The sequence below is a fragment of the Anabrus simplex genome, chromosome 1 (genome assembly GCF_040414725.1).
Source record: "Anabrus simplex isolate iqAnaSimp1 chromosome 1, ASM4041472v1, whole genome shotgun sequence".
Taxonomy (NCBI): Eukaryota; Metazoa; Arthropoda; class Insecta; order Orthoptera; family Tettigoniidae; genus Anabrus; species Anabrus simplex.
The window spans coordinates 899,585,696-899,607,786 of record NC_090265.1 but is presented as its reverse complement, the minus strand read 5'-3'; the positions used below and the strand labels follow the sequence as shown (position 1 = coordinate 899,607,786).

The 22,091-nt window shown below is 40.7% G+C and overlaps 1 protein-coding gene across 1 annotated transcript in view; it reads left to right on the top strand.

Moving 5' to 3' along the window:
- The first annotated feature begins 18,529 nt into the window (after positions 1-18,529).
- The window catches only part of LOC136874643 (FMRFamide receptor), a 483,043-nt gene continuing 479,481 nt past the window's right edge, over positions 18,530-22,091 (top strand). Inside the window, exon 1 of the mRNA XM_067148280.2 lies at positions 18,530-18,586. The gene's annotated coding sequence lies outside the window, so the exon portion shown is untranslated. The remainder of the gene's footprint in view (positions 18,587-22,091) is intronic.

The window sequence follows — 22,091 nt, the reverse complement described above, 5'->3', positions numbered from 1 at the left end:
GCTTGTTGTTGACTTGTTATTTGTTGAGTTTTGAAAGTCTATATTAAAATTGTTAAACCTTGTTGTATGTTAAAAATATAACCTTTGTCAAAGTTTTAAATTAACTTTAATTCTGTAGTTGAGACCTATTCCACCCAGCACCTTCTTTCACCTCTGCGAATCCACAAAACATCGTAACAATTATTATTATTATTGGACTCATTGACTGAATAGTCAGCGTTGAGACCTTAGGTTCAGAAGGTCCTGGGTTCAATCCCCGGCCGGGTCGGCGGTTTTAATCTCGTACGATTAATTATTCTGACGCGGGGACTGGGTGTTTGTGTTTGTCCCAACACTCTCATCTTGATATTCAGACAACACACCACACTACCAACCGCCACAGAAATACTCAATATTGATTACATCCCTCCACGTAGCGTTGGCGTCAGGAAAGGAATCCGGACGTAAAACAGGGCCAAGTTCACGTGTCTGACACAGTTCGCACCCGCGACCCCACAGGTGTGGGAAAAGCGGTAGAAAGATATTATTATTATTATTATTATTATTATTATTATTATTATTATTATTATTATTATTATTATTATTATTATTTGCATTCTTGTATTGCTATAGTCAAGTTAATGTAGTGATACTATGATAATACTTTCCAGTTCATTTGTGTTCAAGTCTGTCTAGAGAATTACTACCTGTAGCTTTAATACATTGCTGAAGTCTTCGAAGCAAGGAGTCGATACGGCTCTGGATCACTTTCTGTGGAGTATTGTATCCCATATTTTGTTGTTGCTAGTGGCTTTACATCGCACCGACACAGATAGGTCTTATGACGACGACTCCATATTCTCTCTGCCCCGGGGAAGTAACATGTACTCCTTATTTACCTAGCACGCCTCTATGGCAGATTATGGCGTGCAAGTCTCATCGTTCTCTGAATTGAGTTCTTATCTTCCGATGTTGCCTAGCAACAAAAGGTCTAGTTTAGTAATGTGAAGGACTTGAAGTTCAAGGCATGTCACCAATGTAACGGCCGCAGGGTTTTGAGGATTTCGCAAACTAACTTATTAGAAATCCGTAAAAGGCAAGTATTGTGCGGATAATACATTTTATTCAATAGAACATGGTACACTTGGAATGTGGGTAGTAACTCTGTGTACTATGGGTCTGTGGTATGAGGAATAAGAGACAAAATTTAAGAGGTCGGGAATAATATTCACTACGACAGCTAACCTGCAACTGAGCGCCCAAGTCAACACAGCGCCATCTTATAACAGAGTATGCGTGTGACGTCACATATTTGTGCTAAATTCATATTTTCAATTTCTTTATCAGGTGTCTCCTCTTTTTTCTGTCAATTGAGACATTTAAACACAAACGTAAGTTAAATGCTCTCGACGATATACGTGTTCTCATATTTGTAGTTCGGTGAATAGTCCTGTACTGTCAACGTAGATGAACAATGCACCACAGTGACCTTACTGTCCTTCGAAATAGTCCCCTTCCATAACTATGCATTGCTGAGATCGGCGATACATGTCCTGGAAACTTTGTAAGAAGGCTTCCTTTGGGATGGTGTTCGAAAGCCCCGTCAAGTTTCGTTGGATGTCAGGAATATCGTCAAATCTCTTTCCTTTCAAAGTGAGTTTGAGTTGTGGGAATAGGAAGAAGTCTGGAGGATTGAGATCTGGCGAGTATGTGGGATGTTCAAGTTTCACCATCACAAGACGAGAACATATTTTCCTCTTCCTTAACTTCTGGGTAACGATTTGTCGCACGGATTCACGGTTAATCTGCAGTTCATCCGCTATCATGCGCACAGTTAATCGCCGATCGTTCGTGATTAATGTCCTCACCTTCTCAATGTTTTCGTCATTGACGGCGGTCGCTGGTCTTCCGCTACGGGGGTTGTCAGAAACACTTTCGCGGCCTCCTCGAAAATGGGCGAACCACTCGTACACACACTTCAAGGGCAGTGCTTGATCTTCATAAACACGTACCAGTATCGCATGCATTTCTTTCGGTGTTTTGCCAAGCTTAAAACAAAACTGTACATTGATCGTTTGGTCGTTCATGTTCCTGTTCGCAGTTCAGAACCAACGTACTAAACAAGCACTGTGTCAAACAGGTCTTACACGGCACACACACGATGCTCAACTGAACAACGTTGGGAGCAGGTGGTCAAAACCTGCTGCTACACAGGTGCAGGGTTGCGTGTCTCCAGTGTTGCCGGATCGACCGATCTGACTTCATTCACCAACTTTATTGTCACAGGTTGTATATAATCTCCTGACATAAATGAAAAACATCCTCTTTGGAACATAATCGAGAAATCTGGATTGGATTTTGTCTCTCAATCTTATCGACATAAATTTCGATACTTACTTCATGAACGAAATAGCTATTATTGGCCCTGGAAAACACTCCAAGAATGCCTGACGAAGAGATATTCCGAAAGGTACAGGAAATGAAAAAGCCTAGACAACCTCTAATCTAGAGTGACAGAGTTGATCAATTTATGGACTTAAGCACCTTGCTCTGTAGTCTCAGATTACATACTAATTGTTAACATTTAAAAACCTCAACCTACGTGCCCCTCTCTGTCTTATTTACTTGTTTTCCCCCGCATGTTATTTAACGTTGCACTAACACGTACAATTTTTCGGCGACAGTGGGATGAGAAAATCTAGCTCCAGTATTTACTGGTGTGAAAATTAGAAATTACAGGGAAAGCATCTTCATGGCTAGCGATGGCAGCTACACGCACCGTACTGCGTAGTCGGTAGTCTTATTATTTCCACAGCCGTTGGCATTCGATTATATCGCCAGAGCTGGTGTTCTGGGTGATTTCCGACAAAAGAGTAGCGTTACGAAAATGTTGCAAAGTTTGGGCTGGGAAGACTTGGAAGAAAGGAGACGAGTAGCTCGACTAAGTGGTATGTTCCGAGCTGTCAGTGGAGAGATGGCGTGGAATCACATCAGTAGACAAATATGTTTGAGTGATGTCTTTAAAAGTAGGAAACATCACAATATGAAGATAAGGGACCAATTCAAGAGGACCAATTGGGGCAAATATTTGTTTATAGGAAGGGGAGTTAGGGATTGGAATAAGTTGCCAAGGGAGATGTTCAATAATTTTCCAATGTCTTTGCGATCATTTCAGAAAAGGCCAGGAAAACAACAGATAGGGAATCCACCACCTGGGCGACTGCCCTAAATGCAGATTAAGATTAAGATTGATTGATTGATTGATTGATTGATTGATTGATTGATTGATTGATTGATTGATTGATTGATTGATTGATTGATTGATTGATTGATTGATTGATTGATTGATTGATTGATTGATTGATTGATTGATTGATTGATTGATTGATTGATTGATTGATTGATTGATTGATTGATTGATTGATTGATTGATTGATTGATTGATTGATTGATTGATTGATTGATTGATTGATTGATTGATTGATTGAAGTGGAGGTAATTCATTAGTGACATGAAAGCATATCCGAGGGAAGAGTTTCCAGAAATGCCTATCACATAGACAATTCAAATATGAAGGGTCAACGGCCTACCTTCAAATAAACTGACAGATATTTCTCCTTTCAGCTAAATTATTTGTGATCGGGCGAGTTGGTCGTGCGGTTAGGACCGCGCAGCTGAGAGCTCGCATCCAGGAGATAGTGGGTTCTAACCCCACTGTCAGCAGCCCTGAAGATGGTTTTCCGTGGTTTCCCATTTTCACACCAGGGAAATGCTGGGGCTGTATCTTAATTAAGGCCACGGCTGCTTCCTTCCCACTTTCTAGTCCTTTCCTATCCCATCGACTCCATACGCCCCATCTATGTCGGCACGACGTAAAGTAGATTGTTAAAAAAAATGCATATGGTGACTCTTAAAGCCAGGAGTAGCTGGAGGAATATAAAAAACCTAGTAGTAGTAGTAGTAGTAGTAGTAGTAGTAGTAGTAGTAGTAGTAGTAGTAGTAGTAGAGCTTCAATTATCCGAAACAACTGGGAACTGGGAGTGTTCTGATAAATTATTTTTCTGATAACCGATCATTTACCAAAAGAAACTGATGTTAAAAACAAAACTGTGTATCACACGTCTTGCAAATAAACTTAGGTATAGTGATATATTAAAATAGGTCTACAGTTTAGAAACGAAGTCCGAAATGTTTTTGTGTTTCAGGGCTGACTCGTTTTATTGCCACTAAATTTCGCAAACGTTTTAAAGGCAGCAATTGTACAGCGTCATATTCTTCATCTTGTTCTAACTACTCCATAGCCGTCTCTAGGCAGTGGAACGATTCTTCACTGGATGGCAAGATTACATCTTCACTGTCAAGTACACACAAATTTTGTAATGACATGACTGCTGCTTTTTTAATGTCCGATATTGTTACGTTTCCAGCTTCATATTCCCGAGCAAAACTCGATCCACTAGTACCATTCTTCAACTGCATTATTATTTTAACTCTATTGGAAACACTGCGAATAACGCGTTTAGGTTTAGTCGCCATTGTGAACGACACAACTAACGGAACTTCTACATGACGCGCAAATTTGAATGTGCCGTTCTTCAACCGATGCCTCGTTTGATCGGTATTCGGATAATTGGTCAACTATAATAGCAACAGAACCCCTGTGATGGGGGACGCAGATGAAGAATATTCCCACGGTATCCCCTGCCTGTCGTAAGAGGCGACTAAAAGGGGCGACCAAGGGATGATGGATTTTGAACCATAAGATTTGCTTTGATTAGTACCATCACACAAGAGACACCATAGATCGACTTTATTTGCGATCAGTACCACTATATGAGGGACACCACGGGACTGTGATTAGTATCATTGTGGGTGGATCCCTGTGGGTTTACAGTACCCGTCATTAGTACCACTATACGCGGAACACCATGGGTCACACTATGTGAGGAACACCACAGGTCTGGGCGTTGTCTGTGATTATTACCCACTATGAGAGGAAAACCATACTGTAGGTCTGCGTTACCTATGAGTGGTGCCATCATGTGAGGAACACCTCTGAGTAGCACATTACCTGTGATTAGTACCACTATGTGAAGAAAACTGTGAGTCTACATTATTTGTAATTAGTTCAGCTACATGAGGAACACCATGGTTCTCCTTTACCAGCGATCAGTACCATTGTGAGGGGCCGGTGATCTGGATTTTGGACCCCTTCAGACGACAAGCGTTATAGATTTAGAATTTTACTTTGCAAACAATCCCTTGTTCAGTTCATACCATTGTTTTAAGTTCATAATCATTGTTCATCGTCGCTATTTAAATTCTAGTCAGTGGATGGATTTTGGAATTATCTTAACTGTCAATGTTGTGTGTTGGACCATCTGATTATTTTAACTTCATATTCATTATTTATTCTTCACCATCATGTTTTGAATTCTGGTCACTGGATGAATTTTGGAATTTGAATTGTTATTACATTTCGTCTCATCTCGTACCATTAGTGGCCGATGACCTAGATGTTAGCTCCCTTTATACAACAAGCATCATCATCACTAGCAGCAGTCTTTTTAAGTTTAAGTACTTCGATCTCAAGAGTATTTCGTTTCTTTCCCTGAGACAACATTTCACTCTTACGGTTTAGAGAGACAGACTTTTCTGTACTAGAGTGAACCATATTGGAAGTAAGAGACAGAAACTTAGCAAGAATAACAGCTGGTACGGACAGATGGGAACAATGGCAAGAAAGCATTTGTTATGAAAACATGAAGAGTGACTTAAGAATCAACGCGATCGATGAAGATGTGCACATGAATGGTCTTCGATGGCGGGGTCATGTGACGCGAATGGGGTAGAATAGGTTACCTAAGAGAAATATTGACTCTGGAGAGTAAGAGAAACGGAGGGAGACCAAAGGAACGACTATTATGCTATATTTAGTGATCTCAAAATGGGTGTGGAAATACACGAGGCCATAATGCTAGCTGTAAATAGATGATGATGGAGGCGCTTAGTCCATGCACAGAGGCCTGCAGACTGAACACACAAAGACACAGAACTTTCATAATTCGAACGACGGGAGTGCGATCTTTCATATGAGAAATCCCACGCACAACGGTCGGGTTTCGAACCCCACCCGCTATGGTGAGAAGCCAGTGACAATGTTATTCGCCTGTTACTTCCTTGTATGCATGCATGTATGTACTCTATTTTCATTTCATTTGAATTGAATCGTGAACTTGATAATCACGCTTGTGAGTTAGTCACTACAGTAATACATTTAGTCGCAATACTTAACATTACGTAGCTATAATATCACATAAAATCAGATTTAATTTTTCTTAAGATTGTTTGGCTAGTCGTCGACACAAACTTAGATAACAAAATAGTACATGCTCTTTTCCCAAATTATACCTCGATGAGGGTTGGCGTAGTACTTATGGTGTTTTGCTGAATCATGCAAAACAGTTTATTGTTTAAATAATTACCGTGTACTTATTTAGAGAGGAAACATAACTGATTATTACAATCTAATTACATGAAAATGCGAAACAAAGAAGAGTCCACCGGTTTACGCCTAAATTTGCATGTTTCCCTTTGTTACAAACGTTATCACTATATTTCACTTTTGAAGCTTCCGCAGTTTAAATGCGGAAATGATAAATTACGCTGGCCGTCGACTATCAAACGGAAATAAAAAGTTATCTCTACAAAATATGTGCGATATTGGAATGAAGCATTTGTATTGCATGTTGAATACGAAGTCTTGATAAGTTTGTCTACTAATTTGAACTATAATGAGCCAACAAAAGAGATGCAATTGTTGATAAGTAAGAACAATTAAAAACAGAGATAATAATGCAGACACTGGGGTAATGAACGATGAGTAAATAATAGTAATAATAATAATAGTCTAATAAATATAATAATAGTCGTCATTATCGCATGGATTCGGCTACCGAATTAACCTCATCTGATAACTTGCGGTGTTCTGTTTCCCTAACAGGCCAGGCGCCACCGTAATTAGCCATAATTAACTCTTCAAGTAGCAAAATAGAGAATACTATGTTGAAGGATTTGAAGACCGACAGAATTTCACCGAATGGACACCGAATATATTAGTAAGGCTTCTTCTACATGCCGATATGAATGCCATACTGTGCTATGAATTTGTCCATCTTGAAGTATCCACAGACTTCGGTCAGGTTTGAACCTGCGATCGTGTGTACAAGGGATTACGTTAACCCATTAACCAATATCGTTGGATAGAACAGATGGATTCCAAGTTTTACAGCTATGTTTGCCCTGGATAATAAGAAACGATCCATCCATTTGTTGATCGAACGTTTGGCTAATCATTTAAGGCAGACGTTTCCATATTCGAAATATAACATATTACTCACTCGCTGTAGGTTGCTTTCCAAGACGTAGAGTGTTTTATTTTGAGAATTAACAGTAATGAAGACAAATATATCTTGGAGTCGGTACACTGCATGAAGCTGATTATAGATATCACTGAAATATCCTGTACTAACCTATTCGTAATAATGTATTGAAGACATTTGTGATTAAAATAATTCCTCACTAGTAGAATCGAAATTGTTTCAAAATCATTAATCTTGTGGTCATAGAAATCATAAGCCGAGGGTGGTTCAATGAATATAACAGGACATACCTTGTCGTAAGCTTATTTTCCCGATGAGTATTTTTCCAGGGATACTCGTACAGCCAATGTTTGCTATAGTAGATCCACTGAGTAAAAAAATGGGTGATAAACATAAAGCGGATGTTACAGGCCAGTCAGTTTGGCATGTGTTGTATGTAAGCTGTAGGAAAACATTCTTTCTTGTTATATTAGACATGTTTTTGAAATTACTGACTGGCTTGATAGACCGAAATCGATAGCTGTAGTGGTTTAATTGCGGCCAGTATCCAGTATTCGGGAGATAGTCGGTTCGAACCCCACTGTCGGCAGCCTTGCAGGTGGTTTTCTGTGGTTTCCAATTTTCACACTAGAGAAATTAAGGTCACGGCCGCTTCCTTCCCATTCCAAGCCATTTACTGTCCCATCGTCGCCGTAAGACCTATCTGTGTCGGTGCAACCTAAAGCAACTTAAAAAAAAAAAGATTTGATAGAAGTCAGTTCGGGTTTCGGAAATATTATTCCAGTGAGGCTCAACTTGTAGGCTTCCAGGAATATATCTTAGATTCAACAGGTCAAATGGACTACACCGCTATTTACTTATGTAAGGCTTTTCATATAGATCATGGGAGATTGCTGACGAAAGTAGAAATTTTGGGCTAGACAAAAAAGTGGCTGAATGGGTGACTTAATTTCGAGAAAATAGAACAGAGAATTAAAATAGTTGAATCAGTCACCCTGCTTCAGGTGTACCACAGGGCAGCATTAGTGGACCTTCGTCTTCTGATGTACCTAACTCTGCGACCTAAATATTTTCGAAATGATACAAAATGTGAAAAATCTAGTTGCCCAAGAATGCGCCCATGTCAGGATCTTACGCAATGAGAAGTGTGCACAGTCCATAAAATTAAGAAAATATCACTTTCAACACAAAGTTATGTTTTTTAAATGAATTTGTACTTGTGTAGGTAATTATCAGAGATAACAGACTTATTTCACTTTTTTAAACCTCATGCGTTCTGAAATACGTAAACTATTTCTACGCAACTTTTTGCAGATGTGAATGGCATGAAGTGAAGGATACCGTCGATACGGGTAGCGTTCAACCTTTCATTGTCACAGCTGTGGTTGCATTTCAGTGAAATTCACCATAAAAGCCATTTTCTTCATTACTGCAGACTGGCGTATCTACTAGGCGAAATCACGTGTAACAAAGAACGCCTAAACAGGGTCCAATGTATTAACAGGGAAAGTGATAACCGAACCGTACTTGAAATGCGTTAGATTACGAGCTGTGTATTTCCATGTCTGACACTGAGAGCGGTACAGCAGACCAGAATAGGATATATTAGTATACTAAGCAGTAGAACGTGCTGTACTGATATTCAATATTTATGACCAATTCTATTGAACAAACACTGAATTTAATAATAATTGGCCCACAATCGGCTCAGCGCGCATCCCGTTGTTGATAATAAGTTCGGCCTACATACTGCTTAACCATTCCCTTCGCGGCAGGAATATATGTTAGATCTAACCAAACTCTGCTTCTGAAATGTTGGGTATTTCTTCTCTTATGTTTTTTCTATATTTCCTCTAATTTCGTGGAGTAGACTTGTAGGTTCTTATTTTCTCACCATTACTGGTTATTTTCCCCGTACCCCAAGCGCTAGCTTAGGGGTCTCTCTGCTTGCATACATTTTTTATTGAATTAGTTGATGGAGAGTGCGAGAAATATCTCTTCCGCAAAATGGGAGCTGGAAACGAATTTGGCTGCCTGAAGTTAACATACCTGCTAAGAATGATGGTTCCATAGATCAATCAATGTCTATAATCTCTGACAGTCTAGGCTACTTTGAAACTGTCATACCCATTCAGCCTTGATGGAGGTTCCGGAAAATCGAAGCATGGCGACTCCATTTCCATAGATGTCGGAAACCTGATATTAGGTATTAGATTTGGGTCACGTCACGTCCTGCATATATAACGAAGATCTAGTCTAATTGAGCGCGTCACAGACGTCGGCCACAGTCATGCCTGGTTCGCTCCTCAAGAGGGCAGATCGATCGGTTCATCCTGCACTCGAATATGAAAATAGAAGCACGAAGAATGCTAAGAATCTCAGAACATTGTAATGTAATTCATTGTCTAATGAAAATTAGAGGTGTTTAGATTTGACTAATGGTGTTTATTGTGGAATTCATTGCATCCAATATCATATATTAAGGGTAGTAATATTAATGGCGTGTGTCCTCCGAAGAGGGCGGGTGCAGGTCTTTCGAGATGACGCCCTATAGGTGACCTGCGAGTCTATGAGAATGGGGCCTAATAGGTGATGAATTATAATGCTGAAGACGGTACACATGCCATGACTCAGAGCCATTAGAATTAAACAATTAAGATTAAATTCCCCGACCCGACCGGGAATCGAACCCGGGACCCTCTGGACCAGAGGCCAGCACGCTAACCATTTAGACATGGAGCCGGACAGTTGAACTGCCTTATATGACATATGATAAAATTACCAAACGTACTGTACATCCTATATCTCTGATATCTCCTCAGATATAACTGATTATTTTTCCCTGTTTCTCAAGGAATCATCATGACAGTGTTTATGTGCAACAAGTCTCATAGAAGTGTATTACCGTGGCTTCGTGCAGAACCTGCGCATAAAAATTCACAAAAGTTGATCTCATCTCGAAGCTGGGTCACCCGTGCTCCACAACAACGCTCATCCGCACATCGGAAATCTTGTGGCCACTAACGTGCGTGAATATGGATAGGAAGTGTTAGTTCACCCACCCTACATCCCGGACATTAGTCCACTAGACTTCGACGTATTCGTTAAGTTGAATAAACCGTGCGCGGATATAGTTGTTTTTCTTTTCTGGAAGAGCTTTTTGTTGCCGTTACTCAGGCCAGTCGACACATGCACTTTAGCAATTCCTTGGATGGAATAATGTATTCCGAAACGTTGGTGTTCGATCATTGAGAATAAGGAGACTGGATTGAATGGCTTTAAAGAGACACTGCCAAAATAAAGAAAAGATTAAGTGAAATAAAATGCAGACGGGTTCACCACGCTCTACATGACGGCCGTTTCACGCCATAGGTTCAAAGTCGTGAATCCAACTTGCTCGTCTCAAATGTTTTTAAAAATTTGTTTTACGTCGCACCGACACAGACGGGTCTTAAGGCAACGATGGGATAGGAAAGGTCTAGGATTGGAAAGGAAGCGGCCGTAGTCTTAATTAAGATACAGTCTTAGCATTTACCTGGTGTGAAAGTGAGAAACCACAGAAAACCATCTTCAGGGCTGAAGACAGTGGGACTCGAACCCACTGTCTCCTGGATACAAGCTCACAGCTGTGCACCACTAACCAACCGGCCAACTCGCCTGGTTGTCTCAAATGTAATGTACCAAATATACACATACAATGAAAAGCTGAATTACAAACCAAGTATCTTACTGTCGGCAGCCTTATTTTTTTTATTTTTTTGGCAATCATACCACCGTAACCAATCACATTGTTTCTGCAAATCTGTGTAAATCTAAGCCTTCTCTGTTACCGCACTTGGTTTTGCAAATACCGACGCTGCAAGGGAAGCTTGTGATATATTGAGTAAATTTAACTATAACGTACTAAACATGTAAAAAAATGTAATTAAAAGCTATATCAATTTAATCATGAAATTGTACATATATTTGTGGGATGAAAATGTCAATATTTGAGTTAGAAGTGTTCCAACTCTCGTTCAGTGTTGTTTTGGTCTTCAGTTTTGGACTAACCATCAGTTACCTTGATTTCTTCCTTTGGGATAAAGAAATGCCAGCTTGTAATTTTCTCCCTCTGAATTTAAAATTGACAGTGTTTTTTAGTAACTATGATCATAGTAGAATATACTCATGTGTTATACAATACCGGTGATAATCCTGCCCTTATGTTACGTTTGACCAAGTAGGTCCTCCATATTCAACGCTAAAAGTCATTAACCTTCCTTTCCTTCTGTTGATACTTCCCTTGCTCGAAGGGTCAGGTCTCTTTCTCCTATAAAGATGTGGCTATTTCCTCATTACGTTCATCCTTATAACAATCATCATCACCTTCACCACCACCACCACCACCTCCACCACCGCCGCCGCCGCTGCCGGGAAGTAAGTTTCCGACTGTCAGACGCGATAGCCGAATCCTCCTTTCTGTTGCTGTATGCCGGACTGAGTGGCTCAGACGGTTGAGGCGCTGGCTTTCTGACCCCAACGTGGCAGGTTCAATCCTGGCTGAGTCCGGTAGTATTTGAAGGTGCTCAAATACGTCAGCCTCCTATCGGCAGATTACTGGCACGTAAAAGAACCCCTGCGGGACTAAATTCCGGCACCTCGGCGTCTCCGAAAACCGTAAAAGTAGTTAGTGGGACGTAAAGCAAATAGCATTAATTATTATCTGTTGCTATGGTATAGTGCTGCTACTCAATTCTATTATCCACATGAGCACGTCTGAAATACGTTGCGTTCATCAACGCTGGCTTTGTTTCTAGCAGTGCTGTACGCTTCCCTGCATATCTCAACCTCCTATTCTTAACAGCACGTGCTCGTGCCAGCTCTCTTCCGACCGGTTAACTCGTATCAGACGAGTCGGCATTTGGTCAGATCGTCATAGTCGTCCAGTCCACGGTTCAAAACACTCCCGAAAGCCCTTCTTGTCTAGTCTGTTCAGTATACCCTAAACTGTATTATTTAACTTTTGATCCCTATGAAAATGACGACCTCAAAGCTCCTTTTAGGTGGAACTCTCACTGCGCTAGGTCCGGTGAATAAGGCAGGTGAGACATCGCTGGAACGCCAAAATGCGATGATTGTTTCTTGAGTCTTGAAGAAGTATCCATCCCGTTGTCTGAATCGTTGGATGAACGGTCAGCGTACTGGCCTTCGGTTCAGAGGGTCCCGGGATTGATTCCCCGCCGGGTCGTGGATTTTAACCTTAATTGGTTAATTCCAATGGCAAGGGGGCTGGGTGTATGTGTTGTCTTCATCATCATTTCATCCTCATCACGACGCGCAGGTCGCCTACGGGAGTCAAGTAGAAAGACCTGCACCTGGCGAGCCGAACCCGTCCTGGGATATCCCGGCACTAAAAGCCATACATTTCATTTCATCAATCCCGTTTGAGTAAAGGCTGCTCATTTAGCAGCAATTTTCTTCTTGGGTGACCACCTTCAGAACATTACATTAATAATCAACAGTAACAGTGCGTTGCTTCTTCACCATGTGATTGTATGCGACGCCTTCATGATCAAAAAGAAGAAAAACAATATGCATGACCATTCCTTCTCCTACAAAGACATCAGTTGTATTGACATTGACGTCAGTCTTCGAGGTTAAGGATTTGGGACTTACTCAAGGTCAGTTTTACCTTCACTAAATCCCTGATGCCGCCGAAACACCCGGGTTCGATTCCCGGCTCTGCCACGAAATTTGAAAAGAGGTACGAGGGCTGGCTAAAACGTGGCCCACTCAGCCTCGGGAGATCAACTGAGTAGAAGAGGGTTCGATTCCTTTCTCAGCCATTCTCGAAGTGGTTTTCCGTGGTTTCCCACTTCTCCAGGGAAATGCCGGGATGGTACCTAACTTAAGGCCAAGGCCGCTTCCTTCCCTCTTCCTTGCCTATCCCTTCCCCTCTTCACACTCCCCCCCCCCCCGAAGGCCCATCTTTAGCATAGCAGGTGAGGCAGCCTGGGTGAGGTACTAGGCCTCCTTCTCAGTTGTATCCCAGACCCAAAGTCTCTCGCTCCAGTACACTGCTCTTGCGGCGGTAGAGGTGGGAACACTCGCTGCGTCTGAGGAAAAAACAACCCTGGACCGTAAACACATTAAGAAACAAAGAAAGATTATTATTATTATTATTATTATTATTATTATTATTATTATTATTATTATTATTATTATTATTATTATTTTCGTTATGCTCGACTGAGGAGCGCTATTGAACTTACTTAGCTGATGTCGTTGACTTTTCCTTTTCCCGAAAACCTCTTCATATTCTCGCTACGGTATGGCTGTTCTTGCCATCGTCTGACCAGGTTTTGTTGGTAATAATGCTTGGATGGTGTGTAAAGCGGTTATTGTCGACTAATTTTCTTTTTTTTCTTTTGCTATTGGCTTTACGTCGCACCGACACAGATATGTCTTATGGCGACGATGGGAGAGGAAAGGGCTAGGACTGGGAAGGAAGCGGCCGTGGCCTTAATTAAGGTACAGCCCCAGCATTTGCCTGGTGTGAAAATGGGAAACCACGGAAAACCATCTTCAGGGCTGCCGACAGTGGGGTTCGAACCCACTATCTCCCGAATGCTGGATACTGCCCGCACTTAAGCGACTGCAGCTATCGAGCTCGATACTAATTTTCTGAACTTAGATCTGTCTAATACAATGTCATCTGTAATGCCTATTTACTGAAGATCTTTTCCAACTTAGAGCAGCCGGTTGCTTTTTACTTTCATTGATAGGGCAAGGTTAAGAATTATTTTAGTCAATCTCTGATTACTCATTCTGAGAATATGTCCGTAAAATTTCAAACGTCCTTTAGTATATGTGTCTGAGATTTTCTCTGAGTGTTGGTACAAGTCATGAGACTTCCTTATCATCCAAATTCTCCCTTTACAGACTGGTCAAAAATATTTCATTAAGATTTTTCTTTCTTGCCTTTTAATATCATTACTATCGATATTATTATTACCATCCATGAACCGCGCTTGACGGTCTTTGTATTATTTTTCATCTTTGCTGTGTTAGAATAAATCGTGTCCTCATCCCGAGTAGATGCAGCTCTTTTCAGGCACACGCCCATATTAGGACGGCAGCTAATAACACTAACCGTTACGCTACGGAGGCGGACTATTCTGTGTTAAATCCCTGCCAGTATATTTTCATCCTTTCTCCTGCTGTTTTCTTTCTTCTGTGTAGGATACTTTTTTATCACTGTTTCTTCCCCCTGTCTTCTGGAAATTCTGATCGCCTTGACTGGCTGTTTAAATCGATCCCTGTCCGATATGTCTTATTTCACCCCATCTTAGTCAGGTCCGTTCTCACTTCCCTATACCACTTCTCTCTCTTCCTCTTCGTGAAGAATGTTAAGATTCGTTTCGTCAGTATCTTTCTATCCTCGGTTTGTGTCCGTAGAACAGTATCCCTCCCTTCCTCATAATTAAATAATAACAACAAGAAGAATAATAAGATCTTTTCCAACTTCGAGCAGCCGGTTGCTTTTTACTTTCATTAATAGGGCAAGATTAGGAATTATTTCGGTCAATCTCTGACTACTCATTCTGAGAATATGTCCTTTAAATTTCAGTATCATGCATGGGATTCACATGACGAACATCTCTTCCACCGTATTCAAATATCAATATTTTGGGATTTATTGAAGATCATATCACATTATACGTAATACATATTCCCCTAGGCCTTTGCGGGCAAGATGTAGTGTTTACAGTGCACTAAGTCTTCTGGTATGGGCTAGAATAAAATTGTTACTTTCATTGACCTGTCTCAGTCTTATACTTGGCTTTGACAATATGAAAGTGGCTGAGGTATGAGTGACGCTAGTAATGCCATTCCTATGCAGCCAGTGCCTGTTATGAATGGTGTGAAAATGTCGCTCATAGGGTTGGTTGGTGCACGCTTTTCAGTGGGCTTGGCAGGCTGATGTTCAATAGCAACTTCTGGCTCAGTGAGGAAAGCAACGGGAAACGACCTCACTCCTCATTTCCCTAGTACGTCTCTTCAGTGACACCTAGGCCATCTATGACAGCTAATGGTGAACCTGTTGAGGATCCAACCAGCCTTCGGGCTGAATACCCAACGTACGTACGTACGTACATACATACATACATATTTCACAAGAAATAACCTAACACTACAGTCGTGCACAACATCATCATAAATCATATCGACGATCCTAACATTCAACAAACTCTGTATAATATCATATGCGCATCATACAGATTTAAACCCTTCGAGTAGATACACAGGCTCATAATTGCCGAAGAATATGCTCTCATTTATAATACTCGTGAACTCTATTATCCGAATCCATACTGTTTAGTGAAATATTTCTCTAATGAAGAATCGACCAGGCCATAGGAGATATCTGGCTTGTAAAGGAAAACTTCTTAACACCCACAATATAATAAATGCGTTCCGAAATATTATCAATAATATTTTATTCGTGAAGAAATCGGCAAGTTAAATTCACCGGGAAACCGTATCACTGAGGCGATAGGCTAGATCACAATGGCATTCCCATAGATTACAACCTATAAGATGCACATTTGAAATGTAGATGAAACCGGCACGACGTTCATTTAAATCCCAGTCATACTATCATTCAAGAGATACAGTGCACCTGACAACATCATAAAACATATATGTACAGATGACACTGCGGTGTCGCTCAAGTTCCATCTACGTATAAAATATTATAAACAGAATGTAAAGAGAAAAAATCTCGCTACACAATGTACAATGATAAAGGACAAAGTTTTGTACTCATCTTGGCTGGTAGATTCCTGAAGATGTGACCTGTACACCCTGGTCCTCGGGATATTATGACATTCCCTCATCCAGGTGTTACATGGATATCACGGCATTTTCCAGGCCCGGCGGAACTTCATCCCGGCTTAAGCCTGCATATTGATATTGGTTAACACTTCAATAGCACGATCCTTCCTCCGTTCCTTCGTCAATTAACCTGCAACTTGTACAGTCAACTATAAATACAATGTTATACCTAAATAAATGCAACAATATTCTGCTACATCACTCGCCTTTCTGTTTTAGAGAACTAAAATTTCATATGTAATGTTTTCCTCGCTTATTGGCCTACAGTCAAATCACTAATTCAGCCAGCACGGCAACTTAGATATTTCCATTCTTGAAAACGATACTCATTTTTTTTTATTTTTTATTTTTTCATATCCCAGTTCATTGATAACAACGGTGTGGATGAGGGCGTTTCTGACAGAGAGTAATTCCTCGCGACTTAACCCCTTTCATGACACATCAGAGAGTCGAGGAATATTTCTCTTTGAAATAAGACGATCTCACGAGCGGGAATGCTCGACTGACAATGGAATGCGCCCAATAATTCATATCCTGTTGAAATGAAATGGCGTATGGCTTTTAGTGCCGGGAGTGTCCAGGACATGTTCGGCTCGCCATGTGTAGGTCTTTTGATTTAACACTCGTAGGCGACCTGCGCGTCATGATGAGGGTGAAATGATGATGAAGACGACACAGACACCCACCCCCCGTGCCAGTGAAATTGACCAATGATGGTTAAAATTCACGACCCTGCCGGGAATAGAACCCGGGAACCCCGTGACCAAAGGTCAACACCTAAGCATTTAGCCATGGAGCCGGACCATGTCCCGTTGTGTCTTCAGTTCTGTTTTAATCAGTTTTCCCTAAAAGAGCTCTCAAGCAATGTCCATAGATGAACAGATAATATTTAAATAGTGCAAGTGAACGGTAATCCTGACATGTATAACTCCCACTATTCAACCCAGTCCATAGACTGCGTTATAGAAAGGGTCATTGAGAAGGAACATTACGCAATATCTTCACTCAACAGTAATTGACGTCAATTCAAAATATCGAAATTCGGGACACGAATTTATTGTGTACCATGGGGTTCTGAGCTTATAAATTTTCACATATCAAATATTTACTTAAATGTAACACTCAACTGAGTGAGTTGCTCCGAATTATCGAGATATCTAAAAATATAAATTGGCTGCATATATGCCTTTTATGATTTCAACTGACTTTTATGTTATCATGAACTTCAATAATTCCCTCATATTTGGCTCAGAATAAGTTGAAAGGTTATAGTATGAAGCATAATAGTTAAAAACTATTGGGAAATAATACACCATAACGAATACATAAGTTACTATGCCTATAGACTAGCCTATATGATACGTAATAAAACAAGTATACCGGTATACATCGACTACTTATATGTAGGTATCGACAAGAAAAGGAATGAGCGCACGAAGAGGGTGAAACTGAAACCTCCCTTTGTCTCTGAAAGCCTATTCCCATCGGGGTCAGAAGAGAGAGAAAGCTGACCGATATATGGCAGATAAGAAAGATGAAGGTGAAATAAGTGAAAGTAATTCCAAACTCTGCAAGGTGCCCGGTGACCTTTACTGCATGGTCCCAAGTTGAGAGACCTTAGGAATAAAATCATAGAAATGTAAAATGAATCTTTCAACCTTGAATAAGTTCGGCCACAAAGCTCCCGAAGGCTGTAAATGTTATTACAGCATGAAACAATACGTGGGTTTTATCGGTCAATTAAAGTTAATTGAAATCTGTAATATAAAATATAAGCATAGAAAAATAATATATATAGGAGGGACTAATCAAATAATGGATATCAGAATAATATGAAAATAATATTCTGTCTAGCTTGGAGAGACCAAGCAAGTGGCTGTGCATTTCGGGTCACTGCCTTTCAACTTGCGTTCGGAAGATTATGGGTTCGAACCCTACTGTCGGCAGCCCTGAAAATGGTTTTCTCTTGTTTGTCAATTTTACACCAAGCAAATGGTACCTAACTTAGGGCCACTAGTTACTTCCTTCGCACTCCTAACCCTTTTCTATCCCATCGTCGCCAAAAGACCTACCTGTGTCGGTGCGGCGTAAAACAGATTACGAAAAGAAAGTTTGGAGAGAATCTGAAATGATTTTCATCATTACGACTTAGATTCTCAAGAATGTTGATAAATTGTTTTAACTCAAAAACAGCTCAAATACGGTAAACATTATGTACATTCTCTGTTCCACCAGCAGCGAGGTATTGTAACTGAGTTACTGGTGCTTACACACGTGTTTATTCTTCCCACAGATATCAAGGGCGTCCGTGCAGTTCCAGCAACACTGTAGCCATTAACTATATGAAGGTAAGGAGCTTTATTTTTGTTCCATTATAAATTATAACCAGTGTAGCGGTTCTCTCAGGGAAATTGTGCCACCATTCTAGCTACTTATTTTACCGTTAAACATAACTACAAAAGGTATCCCAGAAGAAAGTTTACAATGTATTTTTCTCGTATTATATAATCGTTTGTACATAAAACATCATGCACTGCATTTCTCACTAAGCACTTTAAGTTACGTTTGCAAGTAGTCTCTGTAGTGATTGAGGTATTGAGTTATTTTTCTAACCGTGCAACACGTTTCTCGTTGCCAATCTCGTGAAAAATGGTGCCCTGACTGTTGAGCTACAATTCCTTCGCTGGTTTGACATCATCACCTTAATCATCATCATCATCATCATCATCAACATCATCATCATCACATCATCACCATTATCATTATTATCATCATCATTTTGAAATATGTACACCGCAAGAGGTTCTGTTAAAGACAGAAAGAGATGAAAAGCACGTAGAACTAGATCAGGACTGTACAGTGGATGTTCTAAAATCCTCCAACCAACATTTGGAGCTCCGTTTTGTCACACCCAGTAAATGTAAATTCGCATCTCTTTTCAGGTACACCCCCAAAGGAGGTGTGTTGTATGTATGATTTCAGTCATACACCAGACATCCTGCGAATCTGAAATCTCTGACAGTTCCGGGAATTGAACACGAGCCTCCGAGGACGGCACCTAATAACACTAACCGTTACTCTACGAAGGCAGATTGCCACATCGTCACACTTTCGACATAGACTTCCACCAACTGACAATGAAATTGCGCAGCTGGCACATTCTCCACGTTGAGAAACCGGGTAACAGCCCGAACGTCCTGGTTGGGCCACTGTTCTAATTAAGGTCACCAACACCCATAGAAAATAAATCCGGGCATAGCAATGTCTCCCGAGTTTTGTCACAGGTGGAGTGGTGAGGGAGGGGAACTTATGTATTTATAAAACGTGATGGAACTGCACAATAACAGTCAAGAAAAAGAAAATAATAAAAAGTGTAATAATACTTCCCGCATGTTATTAGCAAACGCATGCACACAAAATACGTGTTCTTACAATCTGTCCTCATAGTTTAAAACGAACAGAAACTCTTCGTCTTCGCTCTTTTTCAGGCGTTTGCGGATAGGGTGACCGACCAACCCGCATTTTGGGGAACGTCCCTCATTTTAACGAATTTTGAAAATGTCCCGCCCGGGAGATCATCGGTACAAATGTTCACAATATGCAACTGTCAGGCTATCTACTTAGCGTAACCGTTGCCAGCAGTATCAGCTTTGAAAGTGCAAAGAAGCAGCTCATACCATGTTTGGAGAAGCGTTCCGCATAGCCCTACCTTCCGAGTACCGCGTTACCGTTATGCCTGTAGCTCAAGGTAAAATTTTCTGTCAAATTTACTGTACAATAATTTAATTTTATAAAATTTCTGTTGCTCGCGCTCAAATTCAAGTTATATAAAACATTTGATAAAACTTTTCATAAAATAGGACATGTTCTATTCCGTAAAATTAATTTTACGAAACGAACCAATCAGCGAAGCTGACATCACGATGATGTTGGCGCTACGTCGTGAGAAGATTGTGAAGCTCGATTGTAAACAAACACTTCTTTCTAAAATGGCAGGATCCGGGTGGACTAAGGAAGCAGTGTTTTACTGACGAATACCAGAAATATCCTTGTTTGTACGAAGTTAAAACACCACTTTACCACAACAGAAATGCAAGAAGAGAGGCAGAAAACACAATCGCCGAATCTCTATATGAATGCTGGTCTTGTAACCTCAACTAATTTTCGACCAAGGACAGCAATCCTCTACCTTATTCTCTTCTTTTGATCCAATCCCGAGTCCAGCATTTCTTGGCATTTATTTTCTTCCTTTTTACCACTGTACAACATATAAGTGCAGTTAAAGCAGCAAGTTTCGCTTTGTTTGTTGGAGCCATACTCTCAAACACACTGTAAGTTGAACAGCTGATTCTTGGTTTAAAAGTTTATCGATAGGTGGCAGCACATACAAATCTTAGTTCAGAAGTGAGTTCTTAGATGGCCATCCTGGTGCTTCGACTGATTTTTAAAAATAATTTTACCGTGAGCAACACAACTTGTTTTTACCAAAATTTTATAAAATTAATTGTACAACAAATTTTACGAAACATTTTAACGTGAACAATAGGCATTAGACCGTGGAGTGGCGTGTGTGGCAATCCTGTAGCCCGAAGCGCATCATCACAGACGTCTTGTATTGGCCGGTGTTTTTCTTTATGCCTCTGTGATTTTTGAAATGGATTCGGCGTCGGATATTGATGACTGTACTTCTACCTCGTTACGAAAATCAAAGCCATCATTGAAATCCGAGAAGGCAAAAGGGGAAACTATATATGTGCATATAAAGCAAAGTGGGAAACCAACACGCTGTACTTATCGTTTTATAAACATTGCAAGAAGACGTTCAGTAAATCTCACCGATAAAGGGATCTTTAACCCAGAGACTGGAAAAGAAATTGTAGAATAACGATTAGTAAAATGCATTATTTTTTCTTATTACTTCAGTAAGAGTACTCTTGGTCAAACAAATGGGAATGTGATGACACAATGCTTTTGAAAACGTTAAAATATTTGTCGTTTTAAAATTACTCCCGAAAATGTAGTTGTCTCCCAAATTTGTGGATTCCCCCCTTTTCACTTTCCTGCCTCCTTTTTATTTTATATTTTACTACTTGCTTTGCGTCGCACCAACACTGATAGGTCTACGATGTAATAGGAAAGGCCTAGGGGTGGGAAGGAATCGACCGTGGCCTGAATAAGGTGTGAAAATAGGAAACCACGGGAAACCATCTTCAGGGCTGCCGACAGTGAGGCTTGAACCCACTATCTCTCGGCCGGTGTGTCTTCCCTTTCATTCCTTCCTTCACCGGGCGAGTTGGCCGTGCGCGCAGAGGCGTGCGGCTCTGAGCTTGCATCCGGGAGATAGTAGATTCGAATCCCACTGTCGGCAGCCCTGAAGATGGTTTTCCGTGGTTTCCTATTTTCACACCAGGCAAATGCTGGGGTTGTACCTTAATTAAGGCCACGGCCGCTTCCTTCCAACTCCTAGGCCTTGCCTATCCCATCGTCGCCATAAGACCTATTTGTGTCGGTGCGACGTAAAGCCCCTAGCAAGCATTCCTTCCTTCAACAGTTGGTCACAATATTTGCGGACCATAATAAGGGTACTCGTCCAACACGCAACTTAAATTGCATGCAACTATTCTATCGCGCAACAAATGCGCTGCGTACTGTTTACAGACAACATCCAACTTAACGTTCTTCCTTGTTGCAACCCTCAAAAAGTGGCTTGCGAAAAGAAATGCTGCATAAAATGTTAACACTACGCGATGTTTATGGCTCGGTTTTACGTTCATGCTCCGAAAACCGTAGAAGTAGTTAGTGGGACATAAAGCAAATAACATTATTTACGTCCATGCAACTTTTCTGGTCTGC